Here is a 19798-nt window from a genome sequence, read left to right as displayed (position 1 = left end):
ATCACTGTATTTGAAATCACGGTCTTTGAGTTGTTTATTTTCCTTCTTTAGATCCTCAATTGATCTGTTTAACATCTCAGAGTCACGTGCATATTCAGATTTTAATAAAATCATATCATTTACTAGACGAACTATCCTTAACTGCAAGGTTAAATATTGCGTCATTTTGTGAGCCATATATCTCATCGGTACACGATAAAGTTTTATTTGAGCTGGATGAAGATTTAACACTAAGCGCATTTTTCAAATGTCTCCAAATTCCCCGACTGAGGTTAAATACAATGCATAACAATCATTTCCAAGTTTACTTTCACCCGAATCTCCCGTTAATTTTCTAGGACATAATCTTTTCTTTAATATTACATTTGGATATGGAAAATTCTGTTGACGTTTCACGACGTCACTAAAAAGTTCATGTCTAACTGTTTGATCATTTATAGTTTTGTATTAATTCTTAAATGAAAGTGTTTATGTTATTTTACCATGTATTGTTGTCCAATCTTAAAAAGAATAACTGTTTAACTAATGTGGTCTTTGTTTTTTTTTATAAACGAAAGTAATCATGTTCCAGCTGCTAATTAGGGCATAAAAAATATTGAAACAATACAGATTTGATTTTGAAGCTCAATATTGTAATAAGAATGTTACAACAGTTATACACAAGTCAATACCAAAATTGCACCTCAGTAAAAACAAAACGATATAATTATTGAAACAATCTGCTTGTATTTTGTTGTAAGTAGATGTTTTGCTATGCAAAATGCATTCCAACATTAATTTTGCGTCATATTGCATTGAGTTAATTTTAATTTTAATCATTCCTGGTGTTCATTACTCCAATAGATACAAATATGGCCGCTTTTATGAACGTTACGCCAGCAGCTATCCCAATATACCACCCCCAATGTAAATAATCAGTGCCTATTTCCAATCTTGTTTTCCCAGTAGGTAACAGTAGGTCTGTCATCTTTACAGCAAAAACAGAAACTCCTATTATAATCATGATAGCTAAAAATAGAAACAAAAGTGAAAGGATATATCATGAAATATAGATACAATAGTTGGTTCGTAAAATAGAAACTATGAAGCCCTAGAGTAAAAAGCAGTATTATAGTTTCTTGATAATTTGATTAAAAAGAATAATCGCTGAATCAACTTTTTAAAGCATAGTCAATGTGAATGACATCGTGTTTTTGTTCCACAATTCTTTGTCCTTATTTGGAAATATATATATATTTTTATATTTTACTTTTTACCGTAAATCAATCAAGAAGTATCAATTGGTCCACACATAATATTTGAATATAAAAAAGGCCAACGAATTATGTTTGGCAACATTGAATCAACAACCAAAATCGTATAAGTCGTATATTTCTATGAGAAGAAGACTGTGGAAAGTAAGAAATAAATCCAACATAGATATTATGCTTCAAATTTTGTACAAATGACTCATTGATGAGACACGAATTTTAAACTCTATGTTTTGAATTTTTTCGAAAAACTAATGATGTTCTAACCCCAGGGATATATAACCTTAGCCGTATTTGGCACAACTTTTTGGAATATTGAATCCTCAGTGCTCTTCAACTTTGTACTTGTTTGGCTTTATGACTATTTTGATATGAGCGTCACTGATGAGTCATATGTAAACGAAACGCGCGTCTGCCGTACTAAATTATAATCCTGGTACCTTTGATAAATATTTGACGATCTACTTATAGTTAAAACATTTGATACATTGGGAAAAGGTATATAATGGCTTTTTGTGCAAATATTTCGCAACAACAAAAATCTATTCCTTTTATACCAACTTTTCAGATCAAAATGAGCCAGTAATTTATTCCTTACCTGCAGCAAAGGCTGAAACCATAGCAAGCAGGCCCAATGCCTTGTTCTGAAAACTTGAGCAGTTCTTTAAGTATAATGATACCATAGCAACTACTGCAAAAATAAGTCCTAGGATAGCACAAGCCTGTGTGGCCCTAAACCAATCTTAAATGAAAAAAAAAACAAAACATCTCTTTGGAAGTATATGTTAATTCTACATGCATTCAAATAAGAACTATTCTCTTTATTCACTTAAAGTCTTTCTAAAACATGAAGTAATCAAAATTTAGTCATAAGCATGCACACTGCCAACATTTTTTTCTATAAAAATGACGTAATGTAAATTTTCTAAATGTATAGCTTTTATCAAATTTTTACCTACAAAACTAGTTCATATATATTTACAAATATAGGGTGCGGGAGTTTCTCGCTACATTGAAAACCCATTGGTGGCCTTCAGCTATTGTCTGCTCTATGGTCGGCTTGTTGTCGCTTTGGCACATTTCCCATTTCCACTCTCAATTTTATTTTATATATATCATATCCGTACATTCACTTTAATGGTATGAGAAACGAAAATAGCACTGATTTAAATTGTTGTTGTTTTTCACGGTTTTCTAAAAGCACTCTAAAACTATCTTATACTCGCACACTACCGGAAGGGTAGCATGTAACCTTACTGTTGCCCAGATTAATCAATAGGAACATAGGAACAATTTTAAAGAAGTTGCTAGATCCATCCCTGAAGCAGTCTTATATAAAATGTACCTGGATTTGCCACCCCTACTCCAAAAAAAAACGGAATAAAAAATATCAACTTTCAAGCGTGAAATGCAGACATGTGCCAATTCATGCAAATTTCTTTCAATAATTCAATACGTTCATTACCTGGGTTGTCGCTCATATCCGACGAACATTCCGGTTTTGCATTGTTTAGTGCAAAACAAGCTCTCCACAGACCTGAATGTATATCAACAGATTGAATTAGAGACGAAACTTTAATCTTAATCCAATATGGTGATCCTACAGAAATCAGCTGAAACAAACACCCAATAGGAAGTGTTATCATAGGAATTCTGAATCCAAAATGAATTTGTCTGTATCTATCCATGATTTTCAATGTTTTGACTCAAAGCAGTTTCCTAAAAAAAATAATTTGATTTCTACTGCAGCTAAATGAACATAAATGAATGATCTTTGATGTGTTATACATTACAAAGGTATAAAGATAAGCGGGAAACCACATTTATGATAATTTCTGTAAATTAAGCTAAAGGTCACGCAAAATCATTTTCTGGTTCGTTTAACTAACATCAATTTCTAAATCTAAACAACGAATAGATTAACTTCTTTTTACCAAATCCTTTCTCCTTTTTTTTGGTTCTAAATTCATGACTTTAACAAAAACTTAAAAATTAAGCTGAATTTTTAGAAAGATATATAAAATAAAAGTATTGCTGGCAATCTCAAATTTATCACAGAAAATTAATCGAAAACGAACAATCTAAAACTTGTGGCCTTACAACAAATCTTTTGACATTATATTATATCTTCACGTGACATAGAGAAGATTAAAAATGATAATTATTTTTTCTAGGTGACCGAAATTTGATAAGACAACATTTTAGAGGTGCAAACTCTGTTATCTATTTGCTAGAGCCACAATCACACACCAAACCTTAATTTTTATATTGATGGAAGAATTTAGGATCATTTACTAAAGTTTATAAGTAATTTGTGGTAACGAAATCCCTGACTTATTGACTTGAATCATTACCGTTTAGTCTGTTTTTGGTAATATTCATTTGATGTGCCTCTGTACTTATACATCCCGTCATTGTGTTATTGTTCTATGATAATTCTGTATTTTGGTCTTTCATTTTTGCTAATGTGCTTTGTCTTTATGCCTTTTTGTATTTACATATGAAGTGTCTCTGTACTTATACATTTTGTCATGGTGTTATTGTCATTGATAATTTTGTATATTGTCTTTCAGTTTTGCTAATGTGCCTTTTCTATTTACCTTTTTATGTTTTTTTTATACATATGTCGTAGCTCTGTACTTTTTCATCCAGTCATTGTGTTATTGTGGTATTGTAATATTTTGTATTCTTGTCTGCAATTTTTGCTAATGTACTTTTGATCCACTATTTTCTATGTAATAAAATGATGTGTTTTAGCATTTGATTTTGCCATTTGGTTAAATACTCTCTGTTTTGAATTTCCTTCGGAGTTTAGTATTTTTGTGGTTTTACTTTGTTCATAACGAAATAATTTAAATTTGGATGTAACGTGTCTTCTGATTGGCTGACGTTATTTTGTTATAAGTCCATAGACATTATTTAGTCATGTGACCGTGACGTCATCAACGTGTTTCATGGTTTTCTACGGTTTAAAATGAAATTTAGGATTAAATTATAAGAAATGACTGTAATATTTTTTTATGTCTATTCGAAATAACATAAAAAATGTGGTGCACACTGTTAAATAACCCGCTACGCGCGTTATTCAGTGTGCACCACATTTTTTATGTTATTTCTTCATAGACAGAAAAAATATTACAGTCATTCCTTAAATAGAAATAAGGTGATGTTATATGCTTGGCAATGCGACAACCATCCACCAAAGTTCAACTGAAGCGAATGTAAGCAAAACTAGGTAACCGTAAAAAAAGTCGTACTGTTTAATCGGCTATAAAATGTACCCACATTAAAAATTTTAAACGATTCAATGTAGAAAACAAACGGCCAAGTTTATAACGAAACAATTCACTAAAAACAAATTAAAAAGACATAAACTAATGACAACCACTGAACTAGAAAGTCCCGACTAAGGACAAGGCTTTATATCGCAATATTGATAAATAAATTATTTTTTAAATAAGGTTTTCAAACCCTCTTGGTTTAAGTTTAGAAACACCTATATAGAAATAATGCAACGTAATATTTTGATTGATTTGACTATGATTTATTGTTTATGGACATAAAACTAATAATACACGATTCTTGGAAGTTTTTATCTCTATCTGATGATCATGATGTTTTAATAACAAATATTAAACTGGCAGCAGACCGGGTTTGTAGTACATTTATATGTGTCTTTGTTAGAGTAATTAAGGACATAAACTTCCGGCGGCAAAAGTAAATGTTTTTAATTTTACTCACTTGCTCTATTTTGTCATCAGTAAAAACATATGTTTCATATCAAGCATCGAAAAACCATTGATTGATATACAATGCACTTTGAACTAAATTATCAATTTATATTCAATACATAACCATCACTCTTCAATGTCAAAAATGAAATACATATCGCACTTTTGTCATTGTTAAGGTGGCTCGTGGGTACAAAATTTCAGCAAAATTGAAATTTTATTTTTTCATTACAAATTTTATTTATTACACTATTAGTTATTACTTTATGATATGGTAAAAAAATCAACCCAAAAAATCGATTCAGTTCGTCCCCAGATGACTTTTAAAATGTTTATATCATTGAAAAAGCTCCAAATTATCTCCCTTTGGTGCAAAAATGCCATTTTTTGGCCTTACATTTGAAATATCTTTTTTAACTCATCGGTGACCTATATTTTTTATTTAAGTTTTCCTATAAACTGTACATAAACTAAATAATTGCGATTTCTGTAATTATGTTATTTTTTTTTATTTTATACCCAGGAGCCCCCTTAACCTCAAATTAAAATCTTAAATTCATTGGTTGAACAGTTCATAATAAAGAATAATGATCAGCAACTGGACTAAGCTAAATGCTTATTTCAGGAACATATGTTTAATATTTTTATACAAATATGGCATTTTTGTAAAAATGAGAATTTGAAATTGATTGCTTACGATCCGAAAAAAAGATTAGATAGATTAAAAAAAATTACAAATATAATTTGATTTTATTATGTCTTCCATAAACACCCGTTATATAAAAAAGAAGAAAAAAGCTAAGGAGACAATTCTCTACAAGAAACAAAATGACACAGAAATAAACAATTATAGATCACCGTACCGCCCTCAACAATGAGCAAAGCCCATACCGCATAGTCAGCTAGATAAGAAGTTATCAATATCCTGTACTTTCCGCTATATAGATGGTGTTCTTTCACTTAATAATTCAAAATTTGGTGACTATGTCGAACGCATCTATCCCATTGCACTAGAGATAAAGGATACAACAGATGCAGTTAAGTTGGCCTCATATCTTGACTTACATCTCGAAATTGACAATGAGGGTTGTTTGAAAACAAAACTTTACGACAAAAGAGATGATTTCAGCTTTCCAATTGTGAACTTTCCATTTCTAGGTAGCAACATTCTAGCAGCACCTGCATACGGTGTATATATCTCCCAATTGATACGATATTCCCGTGCTTGCATTTCCTATTACGATGTTCTTGATAGAGGGTTGTTGCTCACAAGGAAGCTATTAAATCAAGAGTTCTAAATGGTGAAGTTGAAATCATCTTTCGTAAATTTTACGAACGCCATCACGAGTTGGTTGATCGTTATAGAATAACCGTTTCACAAATGATATCGGATATGTTTCTTACGTCGTAACTACACTCCACTTCTCTTTCATAAATGTGACCTACCGAATTAGACTATTTACCGGCTTTGTTATCTCATAAGCAACACGACGGGTGCCATATGTGAAGCAGGATCTGCTTACCCTTCACATGAGATTACCCATAGTTTTTGGTGGGGTTCGTGTTGTTTATTTTTTATTTTTCTGTTGTGTCATATGTACTATTGTTTGTTTGTCTTTTTCATTTTTAGCCGTAGCTTTGTCAGTTTATTTTCTATTTATGAGTTTGATTGTCCTTCTGGTATCTTTCATCCCTCTTCTATAAAAGGCATTGAAAAGACAAATGTAAATCATTTCATACAAGAAAACTAACGGCCTAATTTATGTTCCAAAGACAAACAAAAACAAATATGTAACACATTAACAAACGACAACCACTGAAATACAGGCTGCTGATTTGGGACGGACACATACACAAATACATGTGTCGGTGTTTAACATGTTAACTGGATCCAAACCCTCCACTAACCTGGGACAGTAGTGTAACAGTACAACAAAAGAACGAACTATAAAAATTACGATTTTTTTTATATTTTTTAGCTGATATATTTTGCCTCAAAGCGTACAGTGCTCATCAGAACTTGCAACACACGAGGACTCTGTAACATGAAAAAATCCACAAAAAGGTAATTATCCGTAAGGAATAGTCATTTTCGGATTTTTGCTTGCAATTTATGACCGCTTAAATGTTGTTGATACTTACGGGGTTATTTTAGGAAAAATCAATCCGTGGACAATACTGATTCTTTAGATTGTCTGTGAGTTGTTGCTAGTTGAAACGAGTTATTTGCGATATCAGCGAGTCATTTACTGATGTTAGCGATTAAAACTAGTTGCCACAACCTATTTTTAAATTTCGGGTCCTCAATGCACTTCAACTATTTTATTTGTAATGTTATTTCACTTTTTTGATCTGAGCATTCCTGATGAGTTTTTAATAGACGAAACGCGCGTCTGACGTATCAAATTATAAGCCCGGTACATTTGATAACAAATTAGCCATCCATAAAGACAAGAACGACAAGTAAAAACAAGGGGACATTGCCTTTGCTTAGACTTATTTTCTTCTTGAATTCTTTGTTTTATCTTTTATTGGTATTAAGTATAAAGTGCAATCTAAATAGTGTCGCATTGAAAGAACAGTCGATAATTTGAAGTAATGTGTTATGCCACTAAATTGTAAAGTAATATATCAGAACTCGTATTTTTAAATTGGTTGCTTATCTGTTTGGAAATCCGACGTTCTTTTAAAACAGTCTTAAGTGTCAAATACCTGCACGTTTAAAACCTTCTTTTAGCATTAAATTATATAAAAAAAGTCCCTTTTTAAGTAATTGAAGTCACATAAACATGTCTTAATGTTTCAGAAGTGACAATGGAAACGGGGAATGTCTCAAATAAATAAACACTCGACCAAACATTAAAAACGAACACAAGGCCAACAATTTTTTGGAAGTTTGGATCCCCAATACTCTTCAACTTAGCACTTGTTTGGCTTTATAACTATTTTGATATGAACGTCACTGATGAGTCTGATGTAGACGGAACGTGCGTCTGGCGTACTTAATTATAATCCTGGTACTTTTTTTGGACAGGCGTATAAAGGCGACGGGTAGTTTATTGTTGTACATCGGTTTTTCGTTGTTTATCTTTGTATATGATGTGTTTCCTTCGGATTTAGTTTTTAACTCGGATTTGTTTTCTCTCAATCGATTTATGACTTTTGAACAACGGTAAAATACTGATGTCTTTATTAAACATGTTTTGTGAGATTTCAGCCTTCTCCTTCACCTCTTGTCAATATGGAATAAACAAACTTCAGTATGAACACTAAAACGATTTATTCTGCTGAAGTGACTTCAAATAAAGCTCATACTTACAATGGACACTGGTCTGTTCGGTATCTTGATTTCCATATCTTTAACGGGAAGCTTAATACCAAATATATGATAAAAAGATGTTTTGTTATTTCCTTTTGTTAAATATATCCTTGTCTCTATCTTAAAGTGTTTATATATCTCAATTTTTTTTTCGATTATCTCGTGTATGTAACAGGGTATTTGATTTCAATGAAGAAATTTATGTATAACTGAAAAGTTTTACACCAGGATTTCGATATCACAAACTGGTCAAAATATAACTAAATCTTCTCATGGGTATAATGACATCATTCGTAAATACAAATCAACATGCAGGTATCTAACATCTAATTTATGGTCTAAAGAAAGCACCAAGATGTAGATCTCAAAAGCTAACCAAACCATAAACAGACTTATTCAGATGGGATATAGTTAAGATAGTGTTATGAGGTCACTAAACACAGCATATTTTCGAACTCATGTTAATTTACTACATCGGCTTCTCCAGTCCAATAGTCAGCACTTCGGTGTTGACATGAACATCAATTATACGGTCAATTTTGTTTTAATTTACTGTTTGCAAAAGTATGAATTATTCGAAATACTAAGGATTTTCTTATACCTGGCATATATTACCTTGTCCGTATTTGGCAAAATTTTTTGAAATTTTAGGTTCTAAATGCTCTTCAATTTATACTTGTTTGTCTTCCTAACTTTTTTTATCTGAGCGTCACTGATGAGTCTTATGCAGACGAAACGCGTGTCTGGCGTATCAAATTATAAGCCTGGTACCTGCGATATTTATTTAAACCCTATGTATTCTTAAACCAGTTTTTAGCATGGTATGGGTTATATTCTAATCGTGTAATTTATATTAGCAGGATTCTCAACCTCTAAATTGTGCTTGATTGTCTTATGATGAAGACACAATGGTTCGATCAGTTCAATTAAGGTATGGAGTTGGCATGTCAATTACGACTAGTAATCATTTGTTAATTCATGTTGACCATTGTCATTTTTCTTAGTTTCTTCTGTGTTTTTTTTTCAACGGAATTTATGCGCCTGTTGAGGAACCTCTAGTCTTCATCAGTTTTGTGCGTTTTATAAATTTTAGTTCAATTATATGTTTCGGAGTTTATTATTGCGCCTGCTTTGTTGAACGAATATACATTATTGTTTAAGGGCCAGCCGAAGTCCGCCTCCGGATGCAGATTTTTTTACGCTGCATTGAAGACCAATTGGTGGCCTTGGGCACTTTTCTGCACTTTGGCCGGATTGTTGTCTCTTAAATACATTCCCTATTTACATTTTCAATTGTAGAACATCAAAAATTGTTTATTTGATTTCAATTAAAATTAATTTTAATATAGGATATAATATGAAAGTTCCAAAATCGTAAGCACTCGACGATAATCGTAACAAGCTCGTAACTATCGCTTACAACACGTAAACATATCGTAATAAAACACATTTACGTAATCTGTGACTAATCGTTACACATTATGTAATTTTGCGAGAAATATGGCGTACAAACTCGTTCGTAATTATCGTAAATAGTTCGTAGTCACTCTTGAATCAGTCGTAATAGGGCAAAATTGTAAGCACATATATGAATTTGTGCAATCTGTAATTATAAGGACTGTTTTAAAAAAGCAGTGATTTGTGTTAGACTCTACGGGTGCTTATGGAAGACATAAATAAAAATCAAATTTGATTTGAAAATTTGTTGAAATAATTGTCAAAGGTACCAGGATTATAATTAAGTACCCCAGACGCGCGTTTCGTCTACATAAGACTCATCAGTGACGCTCATATCAAATATTTATTAAGCCAAACAAGTAAAAAGTTGAAGAACATTGAGGATCCAAAATTCCAAAAAATTGTGCTAAATACGTCTAAGGCAATCTATGCCTGGGATTCGCCATCTAACCAAATTTTTAACAAAACCAAATTTTTAACAAAGGTTTGGTTTCGGCATATTCCCAAGGCTAAGTAACAGTTTGAAGAGATGTAAAAGAGCATAACCTCAAGTTCACCGATTCGACTTAATTTCTCATACTTGATTTATAACATACTAAAACGAATGTTTTCGCTTTGGCAAAATTCTGAATTTTGGTCTGATTCGCCATCTAACCAAATTTTTAACAAAACCAAATTTTTAACAAAAGTTTGGTTTCGGCATATTCCCAAGGCTATAAGTAACAGTTTGAAGAAATGCCAAAGAGCATTATCTCACGTTCACCGATTTGACTTTAATTCTTATAATTGATTTATAACTTACCTAAACGTATGTTCAAATTGTAATAAGTCTGAAATAAATGATTGACTTTGCACGGACTCAATAATATATAACATCCTAACTTGAGTATTTCCGTCTAGACGCCATTTAATTAACCATTGATATGACCTCCGAATACAGCTGATTGTAATATAACCAGATACAAACATAAATATAGACACACAAAGAAGGCGTACACGAGCAATTGGATTATTCTTGGTCTGTTTAATTTCATATAATAAGTGTACCAGTCAGGAAAATAGCTATTGTTATATTATAGTTCGTTTCTATGTGTGTTACATTTAAATGCTGTGTTTCTGTTGTGTCGTAGTTTTCTGACAGTGTCTATTTATCCGGCAAGCCGGACAAATAGCATTTTTACGATTTTTCGCTATTTGTCCGGCCAAAAATATAATGATGAAGATATAACATCGTGTTTTGAAGGTTTTAAATAATGCACGAGTTGTTTTAAAATATATTGTCTAACATCGTATTAGGAAAAAGAACTTATTCTAATAAAAAAAAACTATACATTTGATTCAGATCTTGTTAATTCTAATATTCTAAAGGAAATTAGGTATTTGGGGGGGGGGGGGGGGGGTTGCTAAAAATGATTTTGTTGTTCTGCTTATGAATTTCATGTAAGGTAAATAGTCGGGTCAATCATTATTGGTTTCATCTATGATTCAAAAAGATCATGAATTTATAGTTTTTGAGAATTTTGGTTAAAGTAAGGTCCTCGTATGATAATGCACGATTCTTATTTTTAAATTGTCCGGCGATTTTTAATTCATAGGACATTAGAGAAAAGGGCAGGCACGTGAAACCTGTCCCCAAAAGTAGGATTGTGTTTTCGATAAGATTTTTACTAAAAAAATTGTATATTAGATACAACAGAAAAGGGGGGTACCCCAACCCTGGTGTATTATCCCCAGTCCAGCATATCAGTATGTTCATAGATCTCCGTTGTAGTATTATAACTTGAAAATAATGCATCCAAAACACTTTGATTTCAGGCTTATTCCTCACAGTTAACATGTATAAACTATTGTTCTGGAATCACCCCTATATACATTTGTTTAAAGCAATCACATTCTCTCTTGTTTTCTTTTTGACATCTTCAAATATAAATTACGATCTCCGATTCTCAAAATGTCCATTGTATACGCGCGTGTGTTATCCGACACCGCGTGTGTTATCCGACACCTCATCCGGGATACTTTCCGCGTCACATGACACTTTTATTGATATTGAAGATTTGCGCATCCGCAGACGGATGGCCGGACGAATAGAGATTTTTAACTATTCGTCCGGCTAGCCGGACGAATAGACACTCCGTAGTTTTCTTATATTTGATGCGTTTTCCTCAGTTTTAATTTGTAACTCGGATTTTTTTTTCTCTTTCGATTTATGGATTTCGAATAGCGGTATACTACTGCCGCCTTTTATAGGTTAACATATATGTAAATCTTCTTTTTTCTTGTATAAGAATCAGTTTTTGTGAACCGAATATGTCATCAACTAAATAGTTAACCCTTGTTTCACTTTCAACGTTCACCTTTTTTCCCTTTAAGAAGTTGATCACGCCAAATTGATACGTTACCAATCTTCAGCTAGTTGGTTAAATTTAAGGTCACACTATTACGGATTCAATGAGGTCAAATCATTCACATGCAAGTGAATAATTCATCAGTGATGTTTCTAAGCCTTTTTTTGACAAATATGAAACCAAACTGGTTGTTAGAGCGAATGATTAGTTCACTATTTCACTTTCATTAATGATTGAACAAAAAATACTATTTTCATATCTCGTAGCTAATGCACCTTTTACAAAAAAGGGACGAAAGATACCACAGGGAGAGTCAAGTATTACCCTTTTTAATGAATTGCTTTGTAGTTTTACTTACTAGACAATCGAAGAAAGTGATTTTCTAATCAGATTGTCATTCTACAATTAAAAATTAATGCTTACTTTTTAAAAGTTTGTCTGATTTTGTACCTCAAAAGTGTGCCTTTTTAAATTTCGGTCATCTTGTTTCGGAAAAACCAATCTTTTTCATGTCACGTGCATATAATATAACGTCAAAAGATTGAATGTAAGGCCACCAAATTTTTATTTTTCTTTCATTTTCGACTTATATTTTGTAAGAAATGGGAGGAAGCCTGCAATAGTTATATATCAAATTAATATTATATAAAGAAAAGATCAAAATATGCTGAAAGAAATGTATGTTTAAATCTAGCTTAGTTTCTGAAACGGTATAGTAATGAGCGATTTCTTTTTTCTAAATCTAAAATTTAAAACTAACCAGATATTAATTTTGCGCAGCCTTTTGTTTATTAGCTTATAGTTATTATCATCATTATTGTACCCACTTATGTCATATATAACTCATCAAAGTTCATTCACTTATTATCGTTTAGCGGCTGTCAACATTTAAAAGTTTTTAAGAAAGTGTTTTGAGTCAAAACATTTAAAAAAGATGGAAAGATACAGAAAAATTCATTTTAAATTCAGAATTCATATGATAACACTTCCTTTTGGCTGTTTTTTTAGGAAACGAATTCAGTAACATTTTATGTGATAATGATTAAGGGAGCGATCTAGCAAAACCTTTAAGAGTGGTTCTGATGATTTATCTGGGGCAACATTAAGTAATCAAGTAACTCTTACGTCAGACGAACAATGTTTTAAAAGAGAAGCAAAAGATACAAGACGGACGTTTCAACTCATAAATCGGAAATAAACCGACAACGTCATGGCTAAATAAAAAACGACAGACAGACAAAAATAGTACACAAAACACAACAAAGAAAACAAAAGACTGAGCAACAAGAATAGCGTGTGCAGATGTTGTTATGGTTTCAGAGTGCTTTTTGAAAACCATCCAAACTGCGAAAAAGTTCCTAAAGGAAAGGTCATAAATTGGCCATAAAAATCATACTTTGCTATGGCAAATATAAGACATATGTTAACGATCCTAAATATGCAAATTTAGATAAACCAAACACTTTTATTGTTTGCTATTCATTTTCAAGATATTTTAAAACAACTTCAAAAGGACGATATTCAAAAAGTTTTTAGCCAAATTGCTTGGTTTTTTTTTTGCATTTGTGTGGTCTTCCTTTTCTTTTCAAAAACATTGGCCACACCCTTCGACCTAAATAAATTGTTATAAGCAGATTTGTATGATATTGTTGATGTGTTTCATTCAGTTTCGGTTTTGTCTGTCAAACACAAATTCAACAAGCTCTGGTGCATTTAGAACTATTATGATGTCATTTTGACAGCGTAATAGTGCAATCTAATGAAGAAGAAGATGATTTTTACTACCTTTGGCCTAAGTGTTACTTTAAACAAAATTAGCCATAAGTTTTTCCAATTGTGAAGACCACCATTTTATTTTAAGGAAGTGCATATGAATTAAAAAAAAAAGGGCAACAGTAGTATACCGCAGTTCAAAAGTCATAAAAATAAAATCGATTGAGAAAAACAAATCCGGGTTACAACCTTAAACCAAGAGAAACACATAATATTAAGAAGAAATCGACGAAACAACATTACACTGAAGTGCAACAAAAACAAACGACAATGCAACATACATAATAAGGAACTATAAAACAACAACTGCCATATCCCTTACTTGGTACAGGACATTTTAAGAACAAATGGTGGGTATAAAACAGTAAAATATATATAAAAAAGAAAATGTGATATGATTGACAGCCAATGAGACAACTCTTCACAAGATACCAAATGATACAGAAATAACAGAGTATGGGTATATTGGTCTTCTACAATGAGGAAAGTCCATATCGCATTGTCAGTTATGAAAGACCCCTGAAAGGACAAAGGTAAAAAAACTCAAACGAGAGAAAACCAACGACATAATTTATGTACAAAATAATGAACGAAATCAATTATTAAACACAGTAACAAACGACAACCACTGAATTACAGGTTGGTGACTTGGGATCGCACGTAAAGAATGTTGCGAATATTGATTTGTGTTCGTAGCAATCAACAATGTGCTCTTCGGAAGATATTTTTCGGTATTTTTTTTATATTTTAGGTTATTTATCTCACTTGGAATATATTTTCTTTTTTCAATAACGATTTCCAGTATACACCATTTATAGTAAAAAGACTTTAACCGAATACAAAGAATAGGTTTTAATTGAAAGTACGTTGTATGAAAAAGTTTAATTACCCTAATACACACTTTCAGTGATTTTTTTCTTCTTTTTTAATTACTTTTAGTACTGGTTTAAAGCCACACAAGCTTGTGCTGTCCTAGGACTTATTTTTACAGTAGTTGCTTTGGTATCATTATAATAAAAGAACTGTTCAAGTTTTCAGAATAAGGCATTGGGCCAGGTTTCTATGACTGCAGGTTAGGAATACATAACAAGTTAATTTTTTATCTAAACAAAAATAGGTATTAAAGGAATAGTGTCTTGTAGTTACGACTTATTAACTTTTTCCAATACATTTGATTTTAAGTATAGCGTCAAAACATGAAGTATATAATAGTCATTAAAGGTACTAGGATTATAATTTAGTACACCAGACGCGCGTTTCGTCTACATAGACTCATCAGTGACGCTCATATCAATATATTTATAAAGCCAAACAAGTACAAAGTTGAAGAGCATTGAGGATCCAAAATTCCAAATTATTGTGCCAAATACGGCTAAGGTAATCTATGTCTGGGATAAGAAAATCCTTAGTTTTCGAAAAATTCAAAGTTTTGTAAACAGGAAATTTATAAAAATGACCACATTAATGATATTCATGTCAACACCAAAGTGTTGACTACTGGGATGGTGATACCCTCGGAGAAATGATGGATATAATGCATTTGTAATATATTGCATTGAGTTAGCTATTTGCTCGTGTCCATCACTATAGTTTCTTCCACCTGTAATGTTTATCCAATGAGGTATGTTCGTTTGTCAATATCGGCTGTTCATTATAGAAGCCATTTGTATATATAGTTATGTGTAAGACATTCAAGGTGATTGCGTAAAGTTATTCAGGTAACGTGGTGGGATTTCAGCTTCCGTTTGGCAATTTTGAAAATTCATATAGATCAATTTGTTCATGATCTGATATCAAATATGCTTTATTGCATTCATGAAAATTTTCTCATAGAAACATTTATTAATGTTCGAAAAAAACCTTTACATAATTTATTTGATGACTTTTTTTTGTTGATAAATTATATCATAAAAATTTAAAGAGTACGTTCCATAAAGGCGGGAATTTGTTTTCGATGTCATTGAAATTTATGCTTGTTTAAGAATATTGTTCATACAACATTGTCCATCCGTTGATGCATGATAAGTTAATAAAAACGATCATTAAAGAAAATGCACAAATATATTTGTCAAATCCGTCTATAAATACGTAAAACTCAGGCACAAAGTCCATTGTTTTGTGTATTTTTTTTAAATATAATGGACAAAATGAAAAATTTCACGAAAGCAAATTTACAGATCTAACATTGTTGGGTTTATGTTTAGACGAGTTGTATATACATAATGTACACAGCCATGTATCACCATCACTGCTGATGATCCGATGGATAAATCTGTTGTAGGGTTGTCACTGGCTCAGACGTATATATATATATATATATATGTATATAAGTACGTTTAATGTATATAGTCCCTTGCGTATTGTGCCACAGTTGCATATTTTAGGGATTGTAACTTTTAGTTTTTTTTGTCCCGAATAAAGATTTAATATCAATTATCCCAGATGCTTGTTAAACCCCAACAACGAATTGGCAGTATTTGGCCTCATCCTTTAATATTATTTAGATTTATACATATTGTATATAAGTAATCTCAATATAAATGTATGTATGTGCCGCAGATCGCTGGCAATTTAACTGTCACTTGTATATCTGAAAATATAAGGTTACCGGCATATCGCTGATTATGGCAACCGTACTATCAAAAATATATATAAATTTCTACCACAGATTGTGGTTACTGCATATAATATTAGAACAATATGGATCACCGTGAGAACAGAGGTGAGGGATGAAAACCCTTACATTGTTCATCTGTAGTGAATGCTACTATTTATAAAAGGAAATGTTTTTTGATGCAGCGAATTCTGCAATACGAGTATATTTCTAAGTCATTCTTTGACAACAGTTGTTTTCACTTCAAGCGTTTTTGTCCATTTTGCAAATACATGTAGGCGTCCAAAATTGTCAACTCATACATCACCTGAAAATTGATATAACCAAAGCAGTAATTTATTCTAAATATATTTACAAGAATGCATGTAAAATATCAGCAACAAGTTTGTTAACCGAAATTCTTAAGTATTGACGCTTTTTTCTGGCATTCATGGTCAAAGATGGATAACATTTATGTATCTTGTTCCTTTAAGTTTCATGTTGGTATAAAGAGTACTAATATAAGTCAACCAAATGACACAATTATCACGTGTACAGACTTTTAAGTTAATTAATCAACTGGGTGGGATGGTGAGTTTTTTGGTTTTATATTTGAGTTCAATTGTCTCCTGCCTTCCTCCTTGGATCCAAATTGAAAAAGGTTTGTTTCAAGAGATTTAAGGTTCTGCAACCACCAATGAGATTATGATATAGTAAGCTCACCAATAACCAAACAAAACATATAGGGTACAGCGCACCGTGATAACTGAATTTAAGTACAAGACTTAAATTCTATTAAAGAAATCCAATAAACAAGTAAAAATGACAATTATTAATTTAATAGACAACTTTCGAGTTCGATGCATTTCCGTCAAAAACTCTGGTTTTAGTGAACGTCATTTTTGTGTTTAGGGCGTCGTCACTTCCATTCCAATGATGCGCGAGTGGTTGGAAAACTATAATTCTATATTGTACGAATTATTCGGCAAATTGAATTCTCAAAATTGACAATCAGCATTGCTATCATTAGGGAATTGTCATTGTACCTACAGAACAACCATTATTTCTAGTTTATCCTGCACAATGACGATCACTAAGACGCTTGATGAACGTAAATAGTGCAGGGATACAGGCAATCTCCTCTATCTGGTAAATGACGTCATAAAGGCGCGCATAATTGAGTTTTTTCCGGTGACGGATGAACTCGAAAGTGGTCTATTCGTTTGTTATATATACATATATACAATAGTATATTAAATACAGCTGAATATTACTGCTCATGTTTATAATTTCATTTAATTAATTTCCAGTGTCCATAGTTATGTTCACACCATGACAGAAGTGTTACAAATGACACTTTACCACTGCGACCGATCGAATAGTGACCGATGGATAATTTAAGACAAATCTGCGTGCTGTGTGCAGAGTGTCTTACCTTCTCTACATTTAGAAGATGATTAATTATGACACAATTCATTTTACATTTCTGTGTTTGTCATATAGCTCATACTTTTTCTACGTATTTATACACCATTGGCTTTCAAATGTTTAGGTAAGAACAAACCTTGTGAAGTTCTGTTCCATATCATGTTTCGGTCGCTAAAAATAAAAAATAAATTCTTTTTTTTTTAAACTTCCTTTTGTATCTCAGTAACAGCCTTCTCACTAAATGCTCGTCATAAAAATACTAATACAAATTGCAAAGAATTGTATGAAATTAGTGAAAATTCTTTTCCTATTGTCTGAACAAATATATTTCTGTTTAATTAAGGCAATAAAATGATACAATAATTTTCAAATACATTTACTTAAACATTCTAAATTTTAAATTTCTTTCTGAACCTAATCAACATTTAGAAAATTATTGGAATACACAAACTCTAAATGGTTCATGGCAGCTAGATTAGGTATGTACAATAGTGATGTGAATGTATGCAAAAGTATCTTTTTTGGTGTTTTTTCTTGATTTTTTTTCTAATAATTAATAGTTAGTCTAATATATGTTGAATAACAAAATATTAAAGCTTGATATCCATGATGAGTTTATTTACAACCACTAGGTCAATTCCAATACTGGTCGAGGTGTCCTTCCCGATAAAATCACCAGCCCAGGAGCCAGCACTTCTGTGTTGAAATAAAGAGGCAAAAGATAACAGGTGGAAAACCAAACTCAAAAGTAGAAAATAAACTGACAACGCCATATCTTAAAAAGAAAAAAAAACAAATGCTCCTAATAGCATAATCCCGTTTATAAGTCTAACTCGGTAGGTCATATTCAGGAAAAGGGGGTGGGATTGTAGCTACGAAATTAGGAATATAAGATTCCTTATGTATTACTGACAAATCGACGAAACCTTGCGGCAACCAATGTGTTGCAAAAAAGATGTATACTTTATACATACCAATAAGCATATTACTAATAAAGGTAAACGGGTGCATATATGATGTGTACCTTTATATACACATTATAGCCAATAGTATTGTTAAAATTGGTAAAAGCGATCAAGATGCATTAATTAAAGAGTAATTTCAGTACAGGATACAGAAAATGCCTGTGATCTGATTTTTTTCTAAATTGTAGCCACTACCTGTATGCTTGTAATTGCTTGGTAATTATTGCGACTGCCAGACAAGTTAGAAGTTTGTCTAGCCAGGTCCAATCCACCATTTGAAAATGCCTGAACCAATTCAAGAATATAACAGTTGTTATCCATTCGTTGGACGTGTTTGAGCTATTGTTTTTGTCATTTGATAAGGGAATTTCCGTTTTGAATTTTCCTTGGAGATTAGTTTTTTTTGTGATTTCACTTTTTATCTATTGTGTCTATACTACATGCTATATCCTTTCAGTTATGTTTCTATTTTTATCTTTCGTGATTGCAATAGGAGTTACCGTTTTTGCTGCAAAGCTGACAGACATGTAGTTACCTACTGGGAAAACAACATTTGAAATAGATACTGATTATTTACATTGGGGTGGTATATCGGTATAGCTGCCACAGTGACTTGTATAAAAGCAGGTTTATTTTTATCTATTGAGATATTGGCGACCAGGAATATGTAGAATTAAAAGCTGATTGAACTCATTGCAATATGACACAAAATTACTGTAAAATATTACATACATAGCAATGCATTCAAAAAATCAAGCAGGTTGTTAAAATAATTCTAATGTTTTGTGAATACTTCAGATGCAATTGGCATATTTCTAATTAAAAGAAGATTATCGCCCCTGTCATGGCGGCGCCCATGAAAATTTCAAGCTGAAGAAAAAAGAGTAACTTATCCATTTACTATGTGTTTATGTTGTTGAAAATATGAAATTA

General features: G+C 31.9%; 1 long non-coding RNA gene across 1 annotated transcript; it reads right to left on the bottom strand.

Moving 5' to 3' along the window:
* Nucleotides 1-610: 610 nt before the first annotated feature.
* Nucleotides 611-3049, bottom strand: LOC143063042 (uncharacterized). The gene is made up of 3 exons (XR_012974930.1): nucleotides 2716-3049; nucleotides 1849-1992; nucleotides 611-1008 (listed from the first exon to the last, which is right to left on the bottom strand). It is a non-coding gene; the product is annotated as an uncharacterized LOC143063042 (long non-coding RNA).
* Nucleotides 3050-19798: the final 16749 nt, after the last annotated feature.

The sequence above is a fragment of the Mytilus galloprovincialis genome, chromosome 2, assembly GCF_965363235.1.
Source record: "Mytilus galloprovincialis chromosome 2, xbMytGall1.hap1.1, whole genome shotgun sequence".
Taxonomy (NCBI): Eukaryota; Metazoa; Mollusca; class Bivalvia; order Mytilida; family Mytilidae; genus Mytilus; species Mytilus galloprovincialis.
Note: the sequence above shows the minus strand (reverse complement) of the source record. Positions and strands in the feature narration are given on the sequence as shown.